The 23310-nt window shown below is 40.9% G+C and overlaps 1 pseudogene; it reads right to left on the reverse strand.

Annotated features, from left to right (window-relative positions):
• Positions 1-736: 736 nt before the first annotated feature.
• On the reverse strand, positions 737-22648 carry LOC127445678 (obscurin-like protein 1; annotated as a pseudogene).
• Between the last annotated feature and the right edge of the window lie 662 nt (positions 22649-23310).

Here is a 23310-nt window from a genome sequence, read left to right on the forward strand (position 1 = left end):
TTTCTAGCAAAAATGGACTTAAAGGGTTAGTTCACACAAAAAATGTAAATCCTCTCATGATTTACTTACCTTTAAGCCATCCCAGATGTGTATGACTTTCCTTTTTCAGCAGAACCGAATTCCATACAATGGAAATATACAGGTTCCATCAGTCTCCTGGTTCAAAAGGCATATTTAAGCAACATAAAAGTAATCCACACAACTACAGTCGATCAATTAATGTCTACTGCAATGAATATTGCAATAAAACATTGGAAAAGAGAAACTCTGACTATTATTTGTAGAAAATTCTTTCACAAGACACACCATACTTTTTCTTCTTTATTGACTTAAGTTGTGTTTCATCTATTCATTATTGACTAGCTTTAATGCAAAAGACAATAAATTACCCTCTTGTATTAACCATTGTGCATGTTCATAACACTTGCATGTCTACCTTCAGTTTACAGTGACTTATGTTCTCTATTACATTCTGTTCACATCTGGCTGAATATTCCATACAACTAGATCTACAGTACCTCAAATCACTTGGGTTTACATTACATCCTCAAACATCCAAGAGGAAAAGTACACAATCTAATTTTTAATATGTCTAGTCCTTTAAATTACTGTTCTAGTTCAATTGTTGAGCTGAACATGAGGTCAAAATATTAAAGAGCATTACTTCAATTGCTTGGATATGATCATATGTTTTTCTCTATTTTATATTGTTCTCATGTACGTGACCTTGGATAATTCACTGCAGCACTGTCAGTTTTGCATTGGTCTTGGCTTTCCCTGTGCTAAACTTGACTGTCCCACTCATGTCAGAGCAAGTTTTTTTGAATGTCAGTTTGTGGACAGTCCCTTGGCTCTCCAGTTTGATGTTGGGTCCTGACTGCAGGTTCTCCCCGCTTAAAGACCAGATGGGGGGCTTGATGAGGGTCACAGACATTTCACACTGGAAGCAAGCTGGTTCAGGAGCTCTTACTTCCACATCCTCAAGACACTTTATTAATTGGATAGACTGGGCTGTGAGGTCAAACATCAAGAATGGTTTAACTTGTCAATCACAAACTAAATGAACTACTGATTTAATACGTATTCCTATGCACATTTTTAATTAATTGATCAAATACGTAATTACTAGCAGTTGTTCAAACAGGTCCTTACCTTCCACCATCAGCTTGGCTGCAGATGTCAGCTCTCCAACCTCAATGCTGTAGGTTCCTTCATCCTCCAGTGCCACCTAGTGGATGACCAGTTTGTGGTAACAGCCCTCTTTTATTATCTCCTTGTGGTCTGTGGATTCCAGCTCCTCATCTTCTTTGTACCAGGTGACATCACAACGTGGGGATGACACAGTGCATTCCAGAATCACTTGATGATTCTCCAGTGCTGTACGATCCCTGAGGGGGCGGACAATGCTTGCAGGGAGCTCTATAAAATAGGTATTGAACAGAGATTTTTGACAGGATAAAATACAATAAATTTTAAATAATTTTAAATTATGAATCATATTAAATTTAAGTACATAATTTAGAAAGCACCTTCGACCACAAGATAAGCAACTGACTCCACTTGCTTGAAAACAAACTTGATCTCTCCAGAATCCTCTTCCTTCACATTGCAGGAATTGCTTTGATCCTATTTAAATGAAAATGAAAAATTGATTACTTTCCATGTTAAATTCAAACTGACATGTAATTATGTGACTTGTTAAGTTATGTGTCATTACATGACTTAAATGAAGTTAACATTTGGCTTTATGTCTGACATTTACTCAGAGCAGCTAAATAAAGATACTGTATGTATACAATATGTATGTATGTATAAAAATAATAAACATGTTATCTACATATTTATAACATTATATCAGTTTAAGGAACTGACATAATTTCACCCTCTCTATGAGTCTTGATGGTTGTAGTAGGACGTATCCTGTTGCCATCTTTGTACCATTCTCCAGGCATGTTTTCCTTAGAAAGCTCACACATAAAGAAGGCATTCTGGTCCTCTTTTATGCAGAGATCCTCCAATCCAGTTATGATCTCTAATGCATGTTCTTAGGACAATGTGAAGGAAATGAAATGCTAATCTGTGGTACAAAGAGTTTTTTATTAAAGACAAAATATTATGTGCTGTATGTTGTTAATTGGACACTGTTTCAAAGAACTATTTGCTTAAATCAAAAAATGGAAAGACAAGCTAAAAAGTATATTTCATGGTGGGTTGCACTAAGATTATAGCATTCTTGAATATATGCATGGTTGTATTTACCCTTAATCAACTTCAAGATTATAATAAGCATTTGCAAACTATTCTCACACACCTTTGACCTAGAAGTAGCAAGGTAAAAGGAAAACAAAATATCTGACAGCACAATACCACTCTCTTGGAACAACGTAAAAATATTCAAGCCTCATCAAGTCTCAGAATGCACAACACATCAAGAACAGCTGTGAGCCCTTTCATAGTACATGCTTTGCTAAACTACAGATAACCTTCCACAGTAGTTAAAGGAATAGTTTACTCAGAGTTTGTGGGAAGCAAGGAAAGTGATAAAACTGAACACTAAAGAAATTTAATCTTACCATAAACCATAAAAAGTTTGCAGCAAGTGCTGAGGTCCCCAATGACACATGTATAAGGCTGGAGTCAATGATGCTGCACTCCATGATCTGTAAACATTGTTTATGTCCCATGGAATAAATCCTCAAAGCCTTATTGGATTTCTGCTCCAACCCATTCTTGCAAACAAACCACAGATTGAAAACATCTCAATGTGATTATTTTGTTGAGCTGTTACATGTTTTTCATAATGTGTGTAAATGTGTATCATATATATGGGTATTTTGCATTTTGTACTTTACAAGTACCTTCTGCCATTTGACGTCCACATTTTGCCTAGACAGCTCGCACTCCAAAGTTACTGAAGAGCCTTCTTCAAACCTGACATTGGACATCTTCTTAATGATAATTAATGGAGATTATAAGAAATGAATGCGTAAAATATGTTCATAGTTTTGTTTGTTAACTATGTGTCAACCTCTGAATTCAAATTGATTTGTTTTAGTTCTAGCTTAACATTATACACTCAAAACAACTGTGGCAGCGGGGGCGTGGTCAAGCGTCCATCCGGAGAGAGAGAAAGTGGTAAGGGCGCTTGCGCCTGAGCTAGATTGTTTTGTTGGGCCTCATATATTCAGATAGAAGACAAAGGCAGGCCTAACAGTCGTAAAAACATAACTCAAGCCCCCACACCAAGTCGTAAATCTTCCTGATAAAAATCGCGCCAAAATCAAACAAAGGGAGTCCAAAACAGACTACAAATCCATGAAGCCTTGCTCACTAAAGGATCGAGCTCTCAACTCCTATTGCATGAGGCACACAACAGAACGTCCCTCAAACATGACATCATCAGGAGTTGAAACACCTCTAAAATGTTTCGTGAGTTACTTCCAGCGACTTTGTTCACCAAATATAGACGTAGCTCTTTGCTGCTCTCAGGTGCAACCTCGTGGCACAAGGAAGTAACGTCCGACTTGAAACTGTGGCCATACAATCTCCATCTCGCTGGATGAGTTGAGATTACTCTGTGTTCAACCGAACACTCTAACGGATCCAAAGGAGACCGCCAAGCAATTCGCATCTTCATCCGTTTGCCTACAGAAGTGAAGAGATTAAAGATTTCTCTTCCATCTTCAATCAAGTCGACATTTCTGAGTTCTCCGCCAGCCCGCCGAGAATCAACAGCCGTACCGCCCGCCGACAGAGCGAGGAAACGGCCTCCCGTCATCACCCGAGCCTCAAGGAACTGGGTCAGAGTTAAAGGACGGAGGAAAACACATTCTACCTGTGTCCTCATGCGATTCAATAAGAGGTTTACGTCTGGGCAGAGATAGAATATTATAGTGTGTTATTCTTGTGTTTCAAGGTTTTTGCTTGTACAGTTTACGGATCGCCATGTCCACTCATTATTAATACTCAGGGTATTAATTATCACAATTTTGTTTTGCTGTATTGTGGTCCAACCAAACTGGATTGTTGTGCAATTTCGCCATCGTGGGTGAGACCGCAACTGAGTTCATCCATTAAAGAGTCAAATAACGTGGGACTGTTTACGAGCCATCCACCGCGTCTCTGAGCGATGAACTAAACAGCTGCTTTCTCTCAGCGGCATATAAGCAGCCTCACCACCAGCAGAGGAGAGAGAGAGTCTGGCACAAGGAAGGCCACGGTGCTCCTGAAGCTGTTACATTTAATCTGTTATGTTTCTGAAGCTGATGTGTTTAAGTTACTACGTGCCTGTAAAGCTAATGAGTTTGTGAAGTTGTAAAGCATTGAAGTGGCCGATTAAAAGTCCTACCTGAGCCTGGAAAAACCTGCTTCTCTGTGTTCTCCTTCCCTTCTGTTTGTGAAGCTGTGTTACACTGGTGCTGAAACCCGGGATCTTGAAGTACGCCCATGGAGTCCTCCCAGTTGGCAGAGATCCTCAAATCCCTCGCTGGCTTACACCAGTCCCACCAACAATCCCTGCTTGAGCTCCGGCAAGATCAAGATCGGCAGTTCTTCGAGGTCCTTTGGGCTCAAGCAGAGAACCGGCATGTGATTCGCCAGCCTTCTCAGCCAGGAGAGAGCCCCGGCCATGTCCCCGGACAACCACAGCCCCATGCCCCCGCTCACGCTTCTGAAGATGGGGGGGGGACGACCTGGAAGCCTTCCTCGACTTGAGCGGTTCTACAGAGTGACGCAGGACACTCAAACAAAGGAAGATACAACCCAGCTCTTGATACCGCGGAGCCGTCAGGAAATGGTGTTCCAGGTGGCTCATTATAATCCCATGGTGGGTCATCTAGGGGAAAGGAAAACACTGAACCGCCTAATAGCCCATTTTTATTGGCCGGGCATTAGCGGCGATGTCCGCAGGTGATGTGCGGCATGCCACGAATGTCAGCTGGTGAATCCACCGGCCACCCTAAAAGTGCCATTGCGCCCCCTTCCACTGATCGAGGTCCCCTTCGAGAGAATTGGAATGGACCTCGTCGGGCCATTAGAGCGGTCAGCATGCGGACATCACTTTGTATTGGTCCTAGTGGACTATGCAACGCGATATCCGGAAGCAGTGCCTCTACGCAGCATCTCAGCACGTACTGTTGCAGAGGCACTCTTCAAAATAATCTCCCAGGTGGGGATTCCGAAAGAAATCCTCACCGATCAGGACATAAACTTTATGTCACGGACACTACACGAGCTTTACAAATTATTGGGCATTAAATCAATCCGCACCAGCGTTTACCATTTACAAACAGATGGCCTGGTGGAGCGATTTAATAAAACCCTTAAACATATGATTTGTAAATTCGTGCACGAGGACTCCAAGCTCAAGAACGACAGAGCCGACTGTATAACAGGGGATCTCGGCTGCGGGAATTTGCACCGGGAGATAAGGTACACATATAACTCCCCACATCGAGCTCCAAATTACTCACCAAGTGGCAAGGACCCTTTGAGATCACACGACGAGTGGGGGGATATCGATTATGAGGTTATCATTTCACCCGTTACTTGCGGAGACCACCTCTCAACGTATCAAGGCACAGAGGTTGCCAAATTGCAACAGGAGTTTGCAGACGTGTTTTCCCCTCTACCGGGTCGTACGAACCTCATCCAGCACCACATTGAGACCGAGCTGGGGGTGGTGGTACGTAGCCGTCCCTACCGATTGCCCGAGCACAAAAAGAAAATTGTCCGGGAAGAATTGGATGCAATGCTTGATATGGGGGTAACAGAGGAATCCCACAGTGATTGGTCACCGGTTGTTCTAGTTCCTAAGAGCGACAGGTCTGTACGGTTCTGTGTGGATTATAGAAAAGTCAACGTGGTGTCTAAATTTGATGCATACCCAATGCCTCGCATTGATGAGTTGCTTGATCGGTTGGGCACTGCTCTATTTTATTCTACACTGGATTTGACAAAGGGTTATTAGCAGATCCCCTTGACACCAATTTCCCATGAAAAAACGGCCTTCTCCACACCATTTGGACTACACCAATTTGTGACGCTTCCGTTTGGTTTGTCTGGGGCTCCGGCTATGTTTCAGCGTCTCATGGACTGAATCCTCAGACCGTATTTGGCTTATGCCGCTGCCTATTTAGATGACATCATCATTTACAGTAATGATTGGCAGCGGCACATGCAGCACCTGAGGGCAGTTCTGAGATCGCTGCAACGAGCGGGACTCACAGCAAACCCCAAGAAGTGCACGATTGGGCGGGTGGAGGTACGGTATCTGGGATTCCACTTGGGCCACAGGCAGGTGCGTCCCCAAATTGACAAGACTGTGGCGATTGCGACCTGCCCGAGGCCCAAAACCAAAAAGGGGGTGAGACAGTTCCTGGGGCTGGCTGGCTATTATAGGAGGTTCGTGCCTAATTATTCGGATGTCACCAGCCCGCTGATGCAGTGCCAGAGCAGTGTCAACAGGTGTTCACGCAGGTTAAAGCCTCACTTTGCAGGGGGACGCTTTTACATTCACCCGATTTCTCTCTCCCTTTTGTCTTGCAGATGGACTCTTCAGACAGAGGACTGGGGGACGTGCTCTCGCAGGTGGTGGAGGGGGAGTAGCGCCCGGTGCTGTACATTAGCCGCAAGCTCTCGCTGAGGGAGACTAAGTACAGCACCTTAGAAAAGGAGTGTCTCGCCATCAAGTGGGCGGTCCTCACTCTCCGGTACTACCTGTTAGGGCGGGCCTTCACCCTCTGCTCGGATCACGCCCCACTCCAATGGCTCCACTGCATGAAAGATACCAACGCACAGATCACCCGTTGGTATCTTGCTCTTCAGCCGTTTAAGTTCAAGGTGGTCCACAGACCGGGAACGCAGATGGCTGTCGCCGACTTCGTTTCCAGGAATGGGGTGGGGTGGGGGGGTTGAGGTGGTGGTAGACAAGTCAGATGTCTCCCCGGCCTGAGTTGGGTGGTGGGGATATGTGGCAGTGGGGGCATGGTCAAGCGTCCGTCCAGAGAGAGAGAAAGTGGTAAGGGCGCTTGCACCTGAGCTAGATTATGTTTAACACCTGTTTCTAACTGCAGTGAGCATGGGGAGAGCGGCATATAAGCAGCCTTGCCACCAGCAGAGGAGAGAGAGTGTCTGGCACAACGAAGGCCACGGTGCTCCTGAAACTGTTACGTTTAATCTGTTATGTTTGTGAAGCTGATGTGTTTAAGTTACTATGTGCCTGTGAAGCTGATGAGTTTGTGAAGTTGTAAAGCATTGAAGTGGCCGATTAAAAGTCCTACCTGAGCCTGGAAAAACCTACTTCTCTGTGTTCTCCTTCCCTTCTTTTTGTAAAGCTGTGTTACAACAACATTCTTTAACAACTGGCTCTACATAATACACACACTGATTCTTGAGTATGGAGACAAAACAGGCCACAGAACTGCAAAAAAATGTTTATCTATCAAAGAAGTATTTTTTATTAATCTGTAACACATATTTAGAGGTATTCATTTCAGTTTTGGTAGTTGATTTTCTCACACAATGTGTGTTTATCTTGCCAATCAATATACAGTATATCAACACCCTCAGAAAAAAACATTTTTTTTTTTACTGTTATGTCAAATTTTCAATTCTTCATGAGAGATTTTTCTCCTTTGATGGACATTCAAAGGTAGCCGTTAATGAAGGCTTGGATCTGTATCTGTTCTTGAGGTGCCATCAGGCATATTGGCTCCAGAGCATGACATATAGATCACCTATGATTAATTTATACTGGCAATATCACTATTTTAAAAAACTATTGTCAAGTAAAAAATTTATGTCAGTTAAAAAAAAAAAAAAAAAAAAAAAATGCTTTTGTTATGCTTTTGTTTTTAACCAATAAGAGCATCATTGGATGGCCTAACCCCTACCTGCATGTAAGCTACATATATTATTAAGATTTACATATATATTTATTAATAAATGTATATATTATTATTTTGCTCTGCCCAATCAACATCTTGACACATTTCTCTCTTTATGCCCCACAAGATATGCTTACCCAGGTCCCTGTTGCACAGCAAATTAATTGCAAACCTTAGTAACACTAGTAACTAGTATCAACTATATTGTCATGCAGAGGCAATAAGCAGTAACTACACATTTAGTCAAAATTATTATTGAAATTAGGTCTTTTGGACTATGAACTGTCCTATGACAGATTGGTTTGGCTAAACTATGCTCAGATTCAGAGAAAATGAAGGCAAACTGCAGTCCTTCTAAGCCATATTAGTTTCAGTGTTATGTGTATTCACTGTATTTTGCATTTTGTAGGGCCACTCCTCTGAATGGCATGCATAAATGTCTTCTGCTCTCTGTCTCCTTTATGTACCCACCTTTGACTAGCAGCCTGGCAGTAGTTCTCAGACCATCTGCTGAGAAGACAATGCTACCCGTATCTTCTAACATGAGGTTGGAGAGGGTGAGACCATGTACTCGTCCATTAGAACTAACACGGCAGGTGTTACTGCGTTTGACACGCAGGCCATCTTTTTGCCACACACCCTCCACATCAGCAAGAGAAAGCACCACCTCGAACGAAGCTGTGTCTCTCTCAAGTGTCTCAGTGTCCATCAGCCCATTACGTATGGCAATCTTCCTTACTTTAAAAAGTAAAAGAACTTATGTTGACCCAAAGTGTGAGCAGTAAATGTAATAAATACTGCTAATTTGACTTCATGAACAGACAACAGTACCATAAACATTACCAAATGCACTGTTAATGCAGGTTAAGTTTATTTTTTTAGATGAGATGTATTATTCTCACATGGCATCATTACCAACCAGCCAGGAAGGCTGGTTGGTAAATTCAGCAAAGGGATCAGAGAAGAGTGACAGTGGATCATTTTCAAATCCAAGCATCTTACTTCATCACTGCTTGTAACTCAAGGCAAGTGATTCACATAGTATTGATGCTCTGGCCTTTAACATCTTTGATTCACTTACGTTCCACATTGAGCTTGACCTGTGTGCGATCATGGAGGGTCTCACAGCGGTAAGTGCCTCGATCAGGCTGAGGTTAGTGATGGTTAAGATGCGTTTGCAGCCATTCTGGGTCAAATTATGTCTGGGTCCTGGCTGGATCACCACCCCCTGTCTCATCCACTGCACTTCTCCAGACTCCAGGCTCACTTCTGTCTCTAACATAGCTTCTCCAAACTCCTCAGCCATCACTGCCTCCATTCTCTTTGTAAACAACACTTGTGCTTCTGTGTGAAATATAAAATGATAAGGTTGCAAAGCCATGACCAAAAATGTGTCCTTAAATATAACTATTAAAAAAAAGCTTGAAATTAAAATTTCAAACTACCTTAAGAAAGTATTTTAAAACTGACAAGTGAACAAACACTGATCACTGCCCTGCTGAAAAGACCAGTATTGCTGGTCACCAGCTTATGTTGTGTTTTGGGTGCTGGTCCCCCAGCATGGGATACTGGTGTGCTGTTGTATCCACTAGGCTTTTAAACTAGCTTCATCAGAAACACAATGCTGGTCAATCAGCTTCACCAGCTAGCTTTTGCTGCTGAAAAACTTGGCTATGCTGGTCCACCAGCTAGACCAGCACAAAGCCAGCAATAACCAGCATAACTAGCTTAGGGGATTTGCATCGGAATTGCATGCTGGTTAAGCTGGCCTTTTTAGCTGGGTGTTGAAATCTAAAAGTCATCATTTACTCACCCTCATATTGTTGCAAACCTGTTTTATTTAGCTTCACAGTGGAACACAGGAGGAGATGTGTAGCATCCATGCTAGTCTTTTCCACTGAGTATAAGTGAATGTTTACTGCTGCTGTTGAGCACCAAAAATGGCAAAAGTGCAATAACAGGGGTCCATTTGACTGCATTATAATACAAGTATTCTGAAGCTTTATGGTAGCTTTGAGTGAGGAACACAACATAATTTAACCCTCTACTGCTGCAAGGTGTTGTCCTCAGGCAAAGGAAAGGTTTCACTTCAAAGTTTCAGAGTCAGACATCCTTTTATGAAGCACAACCTTGGGAACGCATAGTGTGATCACATGGTAAAATAAATTTAATAAACATAGCATATTTAAAGTGATGAAATGTATGACCAAAATTGACATTTTTGTGCATGAATGTTTCAAAAGGCATTTTTGAAAAGTTTTGGCAAAATTCTATTTGGTATAAATTCAGAAATTGCCTCAGGACAACATTTTGCAACAAGGGGTAATTTTCAGGGAGGTCATACTTGATATAGTATAGGAAATTCTATGTAAAATGCTGGCCTTTGTAATAGTTTTCCAATATTAGATATTACATCATACTGTGTAATAAGAATAATAATAATAATTATATATATATATATATATATATATATATATATATATATATATATATATATATATATACAGTATATAGTGCATCCAGAAAGTATTCGCAGCGCTTCACTTTTTCCACATTTTGTTATGTTACAGCCTTATTCCGCAATGGATTAAATTCCTTATTTTCCTCAAAATTCTACAAACAATACCCCATTATGACAACGTGAAAGAAGTTTGTTTGAAATCTTTGAAAATTTATTAAAAATAAAAAACGAAAAAAATCACATGTACATAAGTATTCACAGCCTTTGCCATGACACTCAAAATTGAGCTCAGGTGCATCCTGTTTCCACTGATCATCCTTGAGATGTTTCTACAACGTGATTGGAGTCCACCTGTGGTAAATTCAGTTGATTGGACATGATTTGGAAAGGCACACACCTGTCTATATAAGGTCCCACAGTTAACAGTGCATGTCAGAGCACAAACCAAGCCATGAAGTCCTAGGAATTGTCTGTAGACCTCCGAGACAGGATTGTATCGAGGCACAGATCTGGGGAAGGGTACAGAAAAATTTCTGCAGCATTGAAGGTACCAATGAGCACAGTGGCCTCCATCATCCGTAAATGGAAGAAGTTTGGAACCACCAGGACTCTTCCTAGAGCTGGCCGCCTGGCCAAACTGAGCGATCGGGGGAGAAGGGCCTTAGTCAGGGAGGTGACCAAGAACCCGATGGTCACTCTGACAGAGCTCCAGCATTTCTCTGTGGAGAGAGGAGAACCTTCCAGAAGAACAACCATCTCTGCAGCACTCCACCAATCAGGCCTGTATGGTAGAGTGGCCAGACGGAAGCCACTCCTCAGTAAAAGGCACATGACAGCCCACCTGGAGTTTGCCAAAAGGCACCTGAAGGACTCTCAGACCATGAGAAATAAAGATTGAAGTCTTTGGCCTGAATGGCAAGCGTCATGTCTGGGGTAAACCAGGCACCGCTCATCACCTGGCCAATATCATCCCTACAGTGAAGCATGGTGGTGGCAGCATCATGCTGCGGGGATGTTTTTCAGCGGCAGGAAGAGGGAGACTAGTCAGGATCGAGGGAAAGATGAATGCAGCAATGTACAGAGACATCCTTGATGAAAACCTGCTCCAGAGCGCTCTGGACCTCAGACTGGGGCGAAGGCTCATCTTCCAACAGGACAACGACCCTAAGCACACAGCCAAGATAACAAAGGAGTGGCTCCGGGACAACTCTGTGAATGTCTTTGAGTGGCCCAGCCAGAGCCCAGACTTGAACCTGATTGAACATCTCGGGAGAGATCTGAAAATGGCTGGGCACCGACGCTCCCCATCCAACCTGATGGAGCTTGAGAGGTCCTGCAAAGAAGAACGGGATAAACTGCCCAAAAATAGGTGCGCCAAGCTTGTAGCATCATACTCAAAAAGAGTTGAGGCTGTAATTGGTGCCAAAGGTGCTTCAACAAAGTATTGAGCAAAGGCTGTGAATACTTATGTACATGTGATTTTTTGTAATTTATTTTTTTTATTAATTTGCAAAGATTTCAAACAAACTTCTTTCACGTTGTCATTATGGGGTATTGTTTGTAGAATTTTGAGGAAAATAATGAATTTAATCCATTTTGGAATAAGGCTGTAACATAACAAAATGTGGAAAAAGTTAAGCGCTATGAATACTTTCCGCATGCACTGTATATATACACACACACACACTGGTGGCCAAAAGTTTGGAATAATGTACAGATTTTGCTGTTTCGGAAGGAAATTGGTACTTCACCAAAGTGGCATTCAACTGATCACAAGGTATAGTCTGGACATTACTGATGTAAAAAAACAGCACCATCACTATTTGAAAAAAAGCAATTTTTGATCAAATCTAGACAGGCCCCATTTCCAGCAGCCATCACTCCAACACCTTATCCTAATCATGCTAAATTGCTAATTTGGTACTAGAAAATCACTTGCCATTATATCAAACACAGCTGAAAGCTATTTGGTTCATTAAATGAAGCTTAACATTGTCTTTGTGTTTGTTTTTTGAATTGCCACAGTATGCAATAGACTGGCATGTCTTAAGGTCAATATTAGGTAAAAAATGGCAAAAAAGAAACAGCTTTCTCTAGAAACTCATCAGTCAATCATTGTTTTGAGGAATGAAGGCTATACAATGCTTGAAATTGCCAAAAAGACTGAAGATTTCATACAAAGGTGTACACTATAGTCTTCAAAGACAAAGGACAACTGGCTCTAACAAGGACAGAAAGAGATGTGGAATGCCCAAATACAACTAAACAAGAGGATAAGTACATCAGAGTCTCTAGTTTGAGAAATAGATGCCTCATATGTCCTCAGCTGACAGCTTCATTGAATTCTAGGTGCTCAACACCAGTTTCATGTACAACAGTAAAAAGAAGACTCAGGGGTGCAGGCCTTATGGGAAGAATTGCAAAGAAAAAGCCACTTTTGAAACAGAAAAAGAAAAGTTAGCGTGGGCAAAGAAACACAGACATTGGACAACAGATAATTGGAAAAGAGTGTTATGGATCTTAACCCCATTGAGCTTTTGTGGGATCAGCTAGACCGTAAGGTGCGTGAGAAATGCTCGACAAGGCAGCCACATCTATGACTAGTGCTACAGGAAGCGTGGGGTGAAATGTCACCTGAGTATCTGGACAAACTGACAGCTAGAATGCCAAGGATCTGCAAAGCTGTCTTTGCTGCACGTGGAGGATTTTTTGATGAGAACTCTTTGAAGTAGTTTAAGAAGATCTGAACATTTTATTCCAAATTATAATAGTGATTTTTCACATTATTAATGCCCTGACTATACATTGTGATCAGTTGAATGCCACTTTGGTGAATAAAAGTACCAATTTCTTTCCATAAGAGCAAAATCTGTACATTATTCCAAACTTTTGGCTGCCAGTGTGTGTATACACACACACACACACACACACACACACACACACTCACTGAGCACTTTATTAGGAACACCTGTACACCTACTTATTCATTTGATTATTTAATCAGCCAATCGTGTGGCAGCAGTGCAATGCATAAAATCAAGCAGATACGGGTCAGAAACATCAGTTAATGATCACATCAAACATCAGAATGGGGAAAAAAAGGTGATTTAGACTATGGCATATTGTTGGTGCCAGACGGGCTGGTCTGAGTATTTCTGTAACTGCTGATTTTCACGCACAGCAGTCTCTAGAGTTTACTCAGAATGGTGCCAAAAACAAAAACAATCCAGTGAGTGGCAGTTTTGTGGATGTAAACACTTTTTTTCTTCCCTTTTTCACCCAATTTGGAATGCCCAATTCCCAATGCGCTTTTAAGTCCTTGTGGTCACGTAGTGATTTGCCTTAATCCGGGTGGCAGAGGACGGATCCCAGCTGCCTCAGAGTCTGAAAACGCTAACCCGCGCATCTTATCACGTGGCTTGTTGAGCGCGTTGCCACGGAGACATAGCGCGTGTAGAGGCTTCACGCCATCCACCGTGGCATCCACACTCAACTCACCACACGCCCCACCGAGAACAGACCACATTATATTGACCACGAGGAGGTCAATATACCCCATGTGACTCTACCCTCCCTAGCAACCGGGCCAATTTGGTTGCTTAGGAGACCTGGCTGGAGTCACTCAGCACACCCTGGGTTTTGAACTAGTGAGCTAGCAAACTCCAGGGATGGTAGCCAGCATCTTTTACCACTGAGCTACCCAGGCCCCCCGGAAATGCTTTGTTGTTGAGAGAGGTCAACGGAGAATGGCCAGACTGGTTCGAGCTGACAGAAAGGCTATGGTAACTCAGATAACCACTCTGTACAATTGTTGAGCCGAATAGCATCTCAGAATGCACAACACATTGAACCTTGAGGTGGATGGGCTACAACAGCCGAAGACCATGTCCGGCACTTTATTAGGACCATATTGTTCCTAATAAAGTGCTCAGTGAGTGTAAAAAAAAAAAAAAAAAAAAAAAATTTTAATATGTGTTTGATACTCCCTCTCCTGCACACATACACAAACAGATGTCATTCTATGAGGTGGTAGGTTTGAATGTGTGTAAACGTGCCATCATTGTTTATTTTTTATTGTAGTATTTGTACTTTTTGGACCTTGGCAGTGTCCAGTTTCATTTTATGGAAAAGAGCAGCTGGGACAGTCTGCAAAAATATCTCATTTGTGTCCCACAGAAGAATAAAAATCATGGTAAGAAGAAAATGACAGAGTTATCTTTTGTGTCTAAGTGTTAATAAGCTTCTGTTTATCCTGGATCTTGAGAGTGGCTTTAGAAATAACACCCTCAGCCTCTGCAGTGATCCGGGAGGAATCCAGTAGCTGGACCTTCCGGATATTCAGCGTGTGGCAAACACTGTTCTGTTCAATATGGAAGTGATTACAGGGTTTTATGGGTTCTCCATCCATGAGCCAGACCAAATTAACGTCATTGGGGGATACCACACAATTAAAGGTAGCATCCTCACCTTCCATGACTGTGGTGTTGTGAAGCTCTGTGAGGAATTCTACCACATGGGGTACTACAACAGGAAAGCAAATGGAGGGAACTGACTCACAGTGTGTGTGTTTTAGTTTTTAACATCTTTCAGCAAGTAACTTGCATAATGTGTTTCACACTTACATTCCACCCTCACTCTGGCACTGGTGCAGTCATCTTTGGACTCACAAGCATACTCTCCGGCATCTTCTTTGGTGATACGATGGATGGTGAGACTCCTCTCTGGCCCATCAGCATGAATATAGAACCGATGGCTGGGAATAATCTCCACTCCATCCTTCAGCCACTGGACATCTGCTTTGGCTTTGCACATATCACAGCGTAGTGTGATCATCCCATCTTTATGAGCCACTGTGTCAACCAGTGGCTTCAAAAACTTAATATGCATCTCTATAATGAATACAAGTCACATAGCAAAACAGTAAATTGAAGTTCTTTCATTATATATGTTATACCACTTTCAGTGGTGCTGGAACACATTTTAGATGATGTTCACTTATTTATTTGTTTTATTATTTGTGTGACATTCGTTCTCTCTGCTCTATTCACAAGCACAAATGAGCATATGTCATATATTACTTGTGGATTTCATCCTTTCACCTGCCAAAACACACTAACTCAAATGGAAAGTTTGCTTTGATATGTTATAGGCATGGATTAGCAGCATTTTTTTATTTCCCGTTTTTCATGTGATCCCACAGGGATACATATTTTAATATCAGCTGACTAAGTTCGATTGAATGGGCTACAAATTTTGGGTTCTGGTGGCCCATGAGTTTCATGAAGAATGCATACATGACTTGTTACACACAAAAGTTGGCCTCCAACTACCAACCTTTGACCAGGAGACTGAATCAAATCAAATCAAATCAAATCAAATCAAATCACATTTATTGTCACACAGCCATATACACAAGTGCAATGGTGTGTGAAATTCTTGGGTGCAGTTCAGATCAATATAGCAGTCGTGCCAGTGATGAGACATATACCAATTTACAATAACATCAAATTAACACAACACAATTTAAAGTCTAATATACACATAATTACACACAACAATATATACAAATAATAACATTCACTGTACAGTATACAATACGCACAATATAGATACACATTATTCAATAAAAATAAAAAAGTATATATAGTTGTATATATAGAATGTACAGTAGGCTGTATTGTACTGTATTGACATTCAGGCTGTCGGTTGATAGTCAGTTGTTAAGAGAGAATATATATAATAATAATATAATTTAAGACAGTCCGGTGTGAGATATAATAGTAAGCCACTGAAGTGCATCTCATCCATATTTGCATCACATGTGTAATCTCCACCATCTGACCTTTTTAATGGGTCAGTTGTGAAAGTGCGCGTCAGGTCTTGGCTGGCTATGTGGACGATCTCCACTGAACGGAGTCCAGTCTTTAAGCCAGCACACTGAGGCATTGTGTCTGGAAACCAAGGCAGTCAGAGTCACACTCTCTTCTTCATAACCTGTGACAAAATGTACCTCCTCTTTGTTGAGGAAATTGACAGGAGGCTCTGGAGGTGAATACAACAGTATAAGCACATCAGGTTTTAACACCTCATAAACATAAACACCAATTTATTCATAAATCAGATTAAATATGCAAGTAATAAGTTCAATTTAATTAATTATTTCACTGTAATTTTTTGAAAATGCCATTTTTTTTTATATAAATACCTTGAACTTTAACAATGGTTATCATCTTGTCATCAACAGCATCATACATGTGTGATCATACATTTTTTTTTGCTTTAGCCATTAAAGCCCAACCAATCAAGAAGAAAGTTTGAAACTCTGGAATCTCGTCATTTTGGAAAAAAATTGCAGGCTCATGCATAGGCTCACATCAACACAGATCACAACTGAAGGAGACTTCTTACCTTGTACTATAACATGAAATGAAATCCTATCATCTTTAGCATCAAGGATATATTCTCCAGAGTCATGCAGCTCCTCACAGAGAATGACCAGGGATCTGAAGGCCCCTTCCTCCTCAAAACAGAAGCGTTCATTCTCCTCAATGGGCCTGCCATTTTTATACCAGTTGACCACACTATTGGCCCTCGACAGCTCACACTCCAACACGATGTCATCATACAACACAGCCTTGTGCTCATTTTTGATCTCAGCTTTTTTCAGGAGTTTTACTGGTGCCTCTGGGTGAGATAAAAAAAAAAAAGACTATTAATTCTGTTAAAAACTGATAAAGACTGAAAAACACTAAGGTGTTTTAAGTGGTTTAAGATTGTACCAGTAATTTTGACTTTGAAATCCATTGTGTCATCTATAGCATTGCAGGTATATATGCCAGAATCCTTCAGAGATGGACAATGGATGGTCAATTTGCGTATCAGGCCATTCTCAGTAAGTGTGATGTTGCTGCTCTCCTCCACCTTTACTCCATCCTTCATCCAGCACACCTCTGCATTATTACGGGAAACCTCAAGCTCCAGGACCACAGGGTCACCAGCAAAACTCTCTGTAATGCTGCCTGTTTCCTTGGAGCAAGAAAGCTTTACAGGGGGCTCTGTGGAAAGAAAGAAAGAAAGAAAGAAAGAAAGAAAGAGAAATAAGACTCATCAACTTAAAAAAAAACTTTTTTAGGGTACTGCTGAGTGAGACCAAACCATAAAGCTAAAATATGTAACTTGTCAGTTATCAGTGTTAAAATACCTTCTTCTATCCTAGCTTAATATTAAGAGACTATAAGTAAGCCATGCATAGGATAATTTTCTCGACAGCAAGGAAGAAGCCACTGCTCCAAAGCAGCCATAAAAAAGCCAGACTACAGTTTGCAAATGCACATGGAGACAAAGATATTACTTTCTGGAGAAATGTCCTCTGGTCTGATGAAACAAAAATTGAACTGTTTGGCCATAATGACCATCGTTATGTTTGGAGGAAAAAGAGTGAGGCTTGCAAGCCGAAGAACACCATCCCAATCGTGAAGCATGGGGATGGCAGCATCATGTTGTGGGGGTGCTTTGCTGCAGGAGGGACTGGTGCACTTCACAAAATAGATGGCATCATGAGGAAGGAAAATTATGTGGATATATTGAAGCAACATCTCAAGACATCAGCCAGGAAGTTAAAGCTGGGTCTTCCAAATGGTCAATGACCCTAAGCATACTTCCAAAGTTGTGGCAAAATGGCTTAAGGACAACAAAGTCAAGGTAGTGGAGTGGCCATCACAAAGCCCTGACCTCAATCCAATAGAACATTTGTGGGCAGAACTGAAAAAGCATGTGCGAGCAAGGAGGACTACAAACCTGACTCGGTTACACCAGTTCTGTCTGGAGGAATGGGCCAAAATTCCAGCAACTTATTGTGATAAGATTGTGGAAGGCTACCCAAAATGTTTGACACAAGTTAAACAATTTAAAGGCAATGCTACCAAATACTAACAAAGTGTATGTAAATTTCTGACCCACTGGGAATGTGATGAAAGAATTAAAAGCTGAAATAAATAAATCTCTCTATTATTCTGACATTTCACATTCTTAAAATAAAGTGGTGATCCTAACTGACCTAAGACAGGGAATGTTTTCTACGATTAAATGTCAGGAATTGTGAAAAACTGAGTTTAAATGTATTTGGCTAAGGTGTATGTAAGCTTCTGACTTCAACTGTACATCATCAGCTGACTGACAACTATATGTCCCAGAGTTGTAAAAATCTGCAGACTGGATGATCAGTGTCCTGATGTTCCAATTTGTCTGGATGTCTATTCTATTCTGGGGTGAGAGAGGCTTTCCATTGCTAAACCAGAAGACCTCAGCCTCAGGGTTTGACACCTCACAGTGAAGAACTATTAGATCTCCAGCCTCTATAGACCTTTTCTTCCCTGCTTCTGTCAGACTCTCAAACATAGAGCGGGGGGCTGAGGGGGGTTTGAATAGTTCATGTGACTAAGAAAGCATTTTCAAAATATACTCTCGTATTAGCTATATGACCACTGTCATAAGAGAAAACAAAATACATGTTGTGAATTGTCTGCATTATCTTTTTACCTTCCACATACACATTAAATGTGAGAATGTCATTATTCAGTTTGCAGGTGTACAAACCAGAATGAGAGTACTTTGCTGACTGAAAGACAATCCTCCTCATGTTGCCATCTGATTGGATATTCAGACCATCCTCTAAATGCAGCTCCTGTTCGTCTTTGAAACACTGAACAATGGTTGCGGGGTGGGATACCTCACAGTACAGCACAATAGCATTTCCCACCTCAGTGCTTTTCTTGGTGTCCATCTCTGACAGAGGTAAAGATTTCACCTCGGTTGCTGCAAAATTCACCATGAAAAATTTTGTGTCAGGATTACAGTCAGTAACTTTGGAAAGAAATAGAATTAAACATTGGCTAGACATACTTGTGCAACTATTTCAGCATTACCCAAAGACTTAAAAGTGCTATGTACAAATTGAAGGGTGTGATGCAGGGAATTATGTCAATTTGGATGTTAATGTTTAGTCATTCGTGGCAACTGAAAATTTTAACCCTCAGAATCACAATATCAATATGCTACACATGGAAATACTGACTTATAATCTGTAGGACTGCTAAATCTTGTACGCCAGTAGCAATGAAGGTGATCTCAACTCCATCATACACGTCAAGCACCTGGCGGATACGTAAAATGTTTTGGCTCTTTGACGGAGTTATGGAGAAGCGTTCGCTGTCCTGCAGCTGTGTGCTGTTCAGGAACCATGTGCCGATCATGGAAGCAGAGAGCTCAACGTAGAATACAGCATCTTCCCCCACAGCCACCACAGCATTCTTCGAGGGGTTTTGATCTTTGGACTTGGTACTGCAGACAGAAAGGAACAAAAGATTCTAATGTTAAATTCACACTTTCACACATGTATCTAATGCTGAAGTTATGTTTCTTATTAGTCACTTTCAAAAGAACCATAAATGTAATCTATCCATCCATCTTCTATAGCTGCTTGTCCTATGTAGGGTAGTCGCAGGTAGTGCTGGAGCCTATCCCAGCTGTCTCAGGCTGAAGGCAGGGAAACACCATAGACAGGTGGCCAGTCCATCACAGGGCTAACACAGACATACACATTCACACTCTCACTCTAACCTACGGGCAATTTAGAGTTTCCAGTTCACTTAACATGCATGTTTTTGGACTATGGGGGAAACCGGAGCATCTAATGGAGACCAACACGAACACAGATAATTATTGGCAACAAGCTAGACACAACTACATTTTACAATTTTGTGAAATTTTCCATCTTACCTAGATGCACCATTTTGGGGAACTCCACATGCCCACTTCTGCCATATTTATTAACACAGCTGATGTGGAAATGGTAATCACCATCACATGGCACACTGTCACCCAGGACCTCAGCAGAAGTGCCTGTCTCCATTGTCAGGCATCGCTGCCACTCCTGAGAGCCCACTTCTTGTAGTTCTAGCACATACACTTACTTAGTGGAGTTTTGCAAGTTAGTTGATGGTGACCAGGAAAGGATGGCACCATTTGGACAGTCAGTGATCTGGACACTCACAGGGCAGATAGGTGGGCAGTGTTGAGCAGCTGTGCAACACAAATCAGATTCTCATATATCAGATTCTAAAATATTACAAACAGTAATGTAACTGCTTTTTTAGCTGTGTAATTTAAAGCATATTATGCATACATACAAAGCCTCTCACATTTTACTCTGAGTTTGCAGCTTGTTTTTGATCTGCCTGCCATAAAATGATTGTGCCAGAGTCTTGGTATGATGTGTTTACAAAGACCAGGATGTGGGTTTTTCCAAAGGACTTGATAATGGTCTGATGTGTTTCTCGTATCTGCAGTCCATCTTTAAACCAGTAAATCTCCATCTCATCCTCTTTCACTTCTACACATAATGCTGCATTCTCTCCCTCCATCACTTCTAACCTCCGAGGAAGTTTCTTCACAATTGTACCTACCAGAAGAAAAAAAAACCAGCAAATAAACAAAATGAGACTTCATGAATTTTTAATTCATAAATAAATCAGACTGCAAAATGAGCAATACTAAAGTGTTCGTGAAGTTCACATTTAATCTATTCAAACAAATTTTAGTTGAGAGGGAATAAGTCTCTCAGGTATACTATCTTTACACACCTTTTACTGCCAATTCTGCAATCTACTTTCCACCATCAGGCATCTCACAAAGGTAAACTCCATCATCATCTGCCTCAATGTTTTGTATGGTGAGCAGTCTCCTTGTCCCCTTCTGTTCCATGATTACTTGTTCCCAGACTGCAGCCTTTGATCCTCCAGGTACCATGCTGTAGAAATGGACTCTTCTGGAACCTCACATTCCAGAACAGCAACATCCCTCTCCCTAACCTCTACATCCTGTAGAGCTCGCTTGAATCAGACTTTTGGCCCTTTAAATGCAAGACAAATTCACTGTAAAAAATGCTTTTATTTTCATAACCATTCCAGTTTATTCAGCGATATTAACATCTATCACACTGCAAATACACTAGACATTCAGATTGCACAGTGAAACAACATAAGTTATCTATTATCTAAACACACTATACTTAAGAAAGTCTATAAAAGCTTCATTGGGAAGTGGCTTTGAGGCCCAGGACAGTCTTTCAAATATAATTGCAGTCATGCAGTCACTAGGAAAGAATCCTTAATCTTGCAGGCTTAATGGCACACTATATAGTATGTGATGTGCTCATTGTATTGTTGACAGACTTGTAGTGATGCTGTCACTCAGGAATGCCCTGAACCCTCTGTGGCTTTTCTCACCTTTCATCACACATTGACCATTGATCAGTGTTCATTGAATACATTCTCAGTGTATAATTTTATGGCTAAATATAGGCCTAGTGACCCACAAAGTAAAATGCTGTTAGATTATGCATGGGCTCTTGGAGAGTAAGAAGTTTTTCTGTTATTAAAACAACAATACAATACAACCAGTTCAACCAAATATAGAAAATGTAAACACATCTAATTTACAAACACATAAAAAACATTGGTGGATCAGTATGGCAATATGCACAATGATTTACAATATCTTCCATGCTCTAAAAGCCTTAAGCATAATGAACAACAGGTGAGAATGAGTGACAGGTGATGATAGCTGGTGATTAAAATGTGTTATTTTTCACTTTGTAATCACTGTATAAACATTACAGATTAGATGGTTGGCTGAAAATATCGAGCAAAGAGATAAAGGTTATTCCGACTGATGTAGCTCCCAAATTAAACAAAACAGAGGCATTTAGGGACATATTTTAACTTTAAGAACCTAAGAGGTGGACTGTTTTAACAATGGTGTATTGTGTTGATTGCAATGTTTCTCAAAACTACCTGACAGTGAGGGAACTCTGAGATGTGTAAGCTATATTAGCTACAAAGTTACAAAAAAAATAAAAAACAATTATATAAATGGAGTTACCTTTTACTGATAGATGCACAGCACTCAGTGTGATTCCCAGTGAGTTTGAAGCTGTACATATGTAGAGTCCTTTATCCTGCTGCTTGCAGTACAGTACTTTCAGAGTGTAATAACCCTCTCTATCTTCAAAAATGAGATGCCTTTGGTCCGGCGCAATAAACTCTCCATCTTTTTTCCAGACAATCTCTGGCTTGGGCTTTCCTGTGACATAACAACGGAACGTGGCATGTTTGCCTTCTGTGACAGTAAACTTCTTAGCCTTTGCGACATTCAGGTGATGCTGTTTGGAGTGTTTGGCCCTCAAATGCATATCTTTACTTTGGTGTGGTGACCAGTGGCCATTTGTGTAGCCATTTGTCATGTCCCCCCAAGTGATCTTGTGATTTCCTTTAAAAGTGGAACTCACTCATGTAAATAATCTCTTGAAATACATCTACTACAAGGATGATGTAGGATAAAAAAAAGTTTTATTTTTATAAAGAATTAAATAAAAAATATATATATTGCAATTGTTTGAAAACTAAATATGATTAAATAAATCCAGTCATTCTAATTTTTTATGGCATGATAAGATTTTAAATGAAACACAACTACTAAACACCATCAAAAACAAAAGTCTACAAAACCAAGGATGAAATACATCTAAAATGTAAACTCACCTGTGTCTCTGTGGTAAGTGCAGTCTTATAGCAGCACTTAGGAAAAGCCAAATCACTGCTTGTCACGACTTCCTCTTCAGACTAAGGATATTAAAAAATTACTTTTTACCTTGGTGTTTATGATTTGATAACATTCAGATCATTAGCATTAAAATGGCAGGAGCTCATGGAAAATATTCCACATGACAGGAGCTTCTTTCCTCATAACGTTGAGGTTAATCCACTCAAGTTTGTTCTATTCTTCTATTCCACTCAGGTTGATCTATTCTTCTATTCCTTTTTTATACTTCTTATACGCACCTCTCATTGTGACTAAGCTCTCCTCTTGATTTGCACTACTTACAATGTATGTGTCATATGGTCC

Source organism: Myxocyprinus asiaticus, chromosome 9, assembly GCF_019703515.2.
Source record: "Myxocyprinus asiaticus isolate MX2 ecotype Aquarium Trade chromosome 9, UBuf_Myxa_2, whole genome shotgun sequence".
In the NCBI taxonomy this organism is placed as follows: Eukaryota; Metazoa; Chordata; class Actinopteri; order Cypriniformes; family Catostomidae; genus Myxocyprinus; species Myxocyprinus asiaticus.